This window comes from Haliotis rufescens, unplaced genomic scaffold (genome assembly GCF_023055435.1).
Source record: "Haliotis rufescens isolate VD_foot unplaced genomic scaffold, xgHalRufe1.0.p SCAF_31, whole genome shotgun sequence".
NCBI lineage: Eukaryota > Metazoa > Mollusca > Gastropoda > Lepetellida > Haliotidae > Haliotis > Haliotis rufescens.
Window position 1 is genome coordinate 2549970 of NW_025964013.1, and position 6265 is coordinate 2556234.

The following is a 6265-nucleotide window of genomic DNA, read 5'->3' on the forward strand; positions in this document are numbered from 1 at the left end:
CAGCCACACGAGTTAAGAAGGCTTCTAACGTAAGTTACCCAATTACAACAACCCTGCGTGTCAAAAGGTAGCACCATATTATAACATTTCTTCAAGTACCTTTCAAATGGCATATGTACTAATTTTAAGCAATACTGAATTACTCTAATCTTTGCAAAAATATGTAAGGGATATCGTCCACTGTCTCCATACACCATTAAACTTGGGGTACTAGGTTTAACACCAAGGAATCGCTTACATTTATTGAGATGTAGTTTCTCCACTGAATCATATAGTTCCATACCCCAAATTGCGGCTCTATATAGTAAAATCGTACTGATTTTTGTGTCGAATATTTTAAGTACGTGGTGTACGAAACATCCCCAAATGTTTTAATATTATATAAGAATTCAAATTAAAATCCGATTTGCTTGCGTTGCAGCAGTATTTGCATGCAAAGTCCATGAAAGCCGGTAAAATAAACACCTAGATACTTATATGATGATACACATCTCATTTTCTTGGTGATGCCATGTTCCTCTCTTAGATCAAGTGCCACCTTTATTCAAAACTAAAGGCTAGGTTTAATTTAGGTTTACCGACAAACCCCAGCTTGGCAATAATTTTCCAATTCATTCATATGTTTCTGTAGACCAGGAACTGTGCTTGAAAACATTACTATTCATCGGCAAACAAAAGGAGAAATATCTTTACTGCTTCGGATGAAGCTAGATGTCATTATTACAATTTATTTGGATTTGTTGTGCTAATTCATTAATAAAGAATGAAAATAGAAAAGGACTCAATATGCATCCTTGCTTCACGCCAACATTACTTACAAAGGTAGCAGATATAGTACCATTATTTCGCACACAAACATTTCCACTTTGATACACGTAACACAACAACTTACCTATTGTACTACTAAGACCATGTGATTTGACAAAATGCCATAATTTTTTTCTGTGGACAGAGTCAAATACCTTGGAGAAGTATGTAATCCAAACCTACCATTAAGATTATTATCTGAGTTTTAAACTTAAAGGAAATTATTCATCCGGATTTTCAAAATATGATCGATGATTCGGTTACAAGAATCCTCTTCTGGAATTTGTATTATTCATAAAATTAATCAGCCTTTGTGAACATGCAGTTTGGCATTGTAAGGAACAGGCGAAGCTGTATTGATTCCAAGTTACAAGGAGATAAAGTAGTTATTTTGGCATTCTTAGGTTAAAAAGTATTGCGACGTTGGGAGTAGGCTAGACAGGTCCTCGTGGTGCAAACGGAACCTATCTGATACGTGTGACATACCCAAGACATTTGCCACTGATTTTTGCCCGATACTGTACCCGCTTCCACTCACCACCTACCACAGATACATCCACAAACACACTGGAGGTATGCAGGGCTGTCGTATCCCCCCTATCTCTCTCTATAACACTGCCCCCAATCAATCATCAGACGCTTGCTCGGACACACCTTCGTAATGTGGGGCAGTTGTGACGACAACAGTCTCTGGCGTTGCCACTCCGGGTAAAGGCGTGTCTATGTAGTGAGGGAGGACATAGTTATGACCTGATGATTTTATTACTTTCAATGATTAATATACATATAGGATGGTAACAATGTCTTATCCAGAACTTGTTATCACCAGAGTCCTGACAAACACACTCAAGGTGCAAAATGTCCCAAACATGGCCATAAGAACAAACAACAGGCAACCACTGTCCCTACAAACATCCTTTTAAGATATGAGTGCGTTGAAGATTTTCTTGATTATTGTTGCCATATTAACGCATGTGACTGGACAGAAACACGTACTGAAACAAAACATGATTTTCGTAACTTTTTGAAAAATAAAAACTGTCAGACGACGTTTACTTCAAGCAAATAGTAATTAAACGTAAAAAAGGAAACATATATGCTTGTTCCTTGTTTGTGTCTGAATACATAGCCCCCATCTACCTAGGAAATAACATGACCGACCCCTTACTTCAGTTTCAAAAGATAAAGTCAACTTCAAAGTTTGTTATTCTCACCCGCGGTACGGACTATATGGAAGAGGGCCGTGAGATGCAGTAGTTATGTCTGCTACTGATAAGCGCAGTTATCCCGTTTCATCACTATGAAACTTATGCCGATTGAGATTACAACCTAGGTTATCTCTAGCATCTCTCTAGAGGTGTTTCATGTTAAGAAGTAAGTACATTAGTACGAACCTTAATTTATATCGGGGGGCACGGGTGGCCCAGTCTTCTCAGGCGCCGCGATTCGCTGTGAAGAGTTGCGTCCCTTGGGCACGCCAGAAGCCAATGATTGTGGGTTCGAATCCTAGGTTTGTCAGCACCATACCCGTGCTCGTGGGTTTCACCGAAGTGGTAAACGTTTGAGACCTGCATCACATCGGGCTTTCCTCCAACATTAAGCTGACACGCCGTGATATAACTGGAATACTGTTAAAAGCGGCGTTAAATCCAACTCACTCACTTATTCATATCGACGTTATTGTTGGCGGATTAGTTGATTTGGGTTGGTTATCGCGACTTATGTGAACACGAAGTCTTCCTTGACAGTATAATTGGGAAATACTATGTACTTTTATGGGATACAAAATACAATATTTATGGTGGTGATTTAAAAATTCAAAGTTACATGTTGGGCAGATAATTGGATATAACTCGACGGAAGGAGTGTATTTCAGATTTTAGGGACGACACATTCGGTGTATTTCTACGACGTAAAAATTAATTTCGCAGCGGCCGATGTCTCACCATAATAGAAGCCACTCCATGTTGGCTTACGAAGCGGTCGTGGCACACATAGTCTGTTGTATTTAATAATAATGTGAGAGTTGTTTGAGCATATATGCAACGCCATAGGCATACATGTACTTCGGTTCTAATTTCAATATAGAGCGGTTCAATCCACAGGAAATCTAGCTCTACAATGAAAACATAATTTGTTTATTTCTTTTTTGGACTAGTATCCGCCGCATTGGTACAATGGTTTATTTACGACAGATGGAACTTTTACATGATTTAAATATCATTCAGACGTTAAGGCATGAGGTGCAGGATGTACACGTCATGCCAGAAGTCAGGTCAGTTACATTCTCTGCGTGTCTGACTACCCGTCTGTAACTCTCTGTATAGCAGTATGTGTCATTCTAATATAATACTGGGGGGCACGGGTGGCCCAGTCGTCTAAGGCGCCGCGATTCGCTGTGCAGAGTTGCGTCCCTTGGGCACGCCAGAAACCTATGATTTTGGGTTCGAATCCCGTTCGCCCCGATTATGTTTCTAGGTTTGTCAGCACTATACCGTGCTCGTGGGTTTCACCGAAGTGGTAAACTGCATCACTTCGGGCTTTCCTCACACATTAAGCTGACACGCCGACATATAACTGGAATACTGTTAAAAGCGGGGTTAAACCCAGCTCATTCACTCACTCACTAATTTAATACTGAGACTTGTACGCGATGCCTTGTTAACACAGGAATGTCTCAAAACGTGGAGAAGGCCTGTGTCAAAAATATAAAATGAAGGTTAAAGCCATTTTGGGGAATAATTATTTTGTGTGGATTACCAAAGCAAACTAGGTTTTCTCGACCTTCCCGAGACTGTGCTTCCTCCTCTGTGAGCTGTAGTTGTGTCTCATCTATGCTTGTGTTGACATGACCCACATTGCTACAGCAGCAGGATAGACGATACATTTCATCCTGCTAAACAACGTCACCCTATCTACAACGACACAATCCACCTGAAGCCACATCTTCCATAACTACTCGCCTCTGTGTCAATATAACCGACATATCTGTGTATCCGAGTATGGGGCAATGTTAGCTATGGTTTCTCATAGATCACGTGTCCTCATACGTTATGGGAAGAATTGACTTGATAAAACAACTTTAATTACTTATTATAGGCTATTTCGCCAAACAATGGGTCAAAACATTCACGTCATACGAACACCACTGAGTACTGAATTCACACGGTTTGTGTTTGGACCAGTGCTTGATAGCGTAAAGATTGATCCACATTTTATCGATCGCGGAGAGTTGGTCTTCAAATATGATGAAACATTCAATCACATGCACCATGTCTACTCTGCATAGATTGTAGAACTCGGGTGATCTGGCAGTGACCTGTGCCCGTTCCACAAAGCGATCTTAGTGCTATAATTGTCTTAATCCTGTGTTAAAGTATGAGAGTTACGATCATCTTAGTGCTAAGATCGCTTTGGGAACGGGGCCATATCTGCCCGTTATATATTTAACTGGTTACTTCAATCTGAGCACAGCCAACGCTACCATTATAGTGAGTGAGTGAGTTGGGTTTAACGCCGCTTTTAACATTATTCCAGTTATATCGCGGCGTGTCAGCTTAATGTGGGAGGAAAGCCCGATGTGATGCAGGTCTCAGACGTTTACCACTTCGGTGAAACCCACGAGCACGGGTATGGTGCTGACAAAACTAGAAACATAATCGGGGCGAACCGGGATTCGAACCTACAATCATAGATTTCTGACAACTCTGCACAGCGAATCGCGGCGCCTTAGACGACTGGACCACCCGTGCCCCCGCTACCATTATAATTTTATTAAACTACATTAAAACTTTAACTATAACAATATATTAAAATACCTCTTGGAAATAACCTGTATATGTGTCGATATTGAAGCAGTATGTGCAGGGATGTGTCCCGCCTTGCCCATTCCTTCAGTATATCTGTATCGGGAAACAATAACAGCTCCATTAAGACCGTTTAGAGGCGTGTTTGTGACGAGTCGGGTCATGTGTGCTCTTCAAATACCAGAACATGATCTGCCTCAGACTTGAAGCAATGTCAGTTAAACAAAATGAGATCTTGTTGTTTTTCACTTAATTGGTGTGACCGAATGATTTTTTTAAACCTCTTAAAAAACTATTTAGTCTTTGCAATTTTGTTATATTTTACTGTTAAATGTACAGTAACTTCATTTATTACACTTAACACCACAGCAGAGACTGGTCCTGCATAACCCTGCATTAAAAATGTTTTTCTGATAGTCAATGGTGTGTTCACCCGATCCAATTTAGTACTCGGGGCGGTCGGGTAGCCTAGTGGTTAAAGCGTTCGCTCGTCACGCCGAAGACCCGGGTTCGATTCCTGACATGGGTACAATGTGTGAAGCCCATTTCTGGTGTACCCCGCCGTGATATTGCTGGAATATTGCTAAAAGCGGCGTTACACCATACTCACTCACTCATTAAGTATTCAGTGTATGACAACACCGTAGATTACGAAGTCAAGAGTGAGTGAGTTGGGTTTTACCCCGCTTTGAACTGTGTTCTAGTTGTATCAAGGCGTGTGAGCTTGATGTGGGAGGAACACCCAAAGTGATGCAGGTGTTAGATGTTTGCCACTTTGGTGAAACTCACGAGCACGGGTATGGTGCTGACAAACCTAGAAACATAATTCGAACCCGTTACCACAGGTTTCCGATGTGCCCAAGGGATGCGACGCTGTTCAGCGAATTGCGTCGCCTTAGTCGACTAGGCCACCCATGTCCTCTACAAGATAGGCCGGAGCGTTGAGTGCCATGTGGTACCATGTTTACCATGTATTATACTCAGTCTTACTTTATCAACCCATTGACCTACGAGTTGACTCACGGGATCGGGTGGTCAAACTCGCTGACTTGGTTGATCGATGTTATCGCATCCCAATGGCGTAGGTCGATGCTCATGATGTCAACCACTGGGTTGTCTGGACCAGAATTGTTTATTTATAGATGGAATATTGCTAACAAACAGCATAACTGTTATACTATTTACCGTGCATTTCTCTCAGCTGGAGCAAATGTTATTTCATCTTCATGTCTGATCGTGTTTTACTTGTAGAATTCGTCCATCTAATTCGTCAAATTAGTCGGTAACAATTTGTAACGTGACAGAGCATCAAGCAAAGGATAAACTGCTTGACCGTTACTGTTCAAATTGACTGAGAATTTCGACATTGACTGTAACGTATCCATTGATTTTAGCAACGGCGCACAGAGGAGACGTGTCTACTGGAATCTAAGAAGAATATACATAGGATACATTAATTCTGATGAGAAAATTGTAAAGGAGGGTTGAACCTTGGAATGCTGTTTTCGTCCATTGGAGAGTCATATTATTGTTTCTGGGCACTGAAACTAAACCTCGCACATAACTTCCTGGTACGGCGCCCTTGAAGTTGATTGGTGAAGGAAACATGTCATCTATATGTAACCAACACAGGGAGAAACAAAGAACTCTAG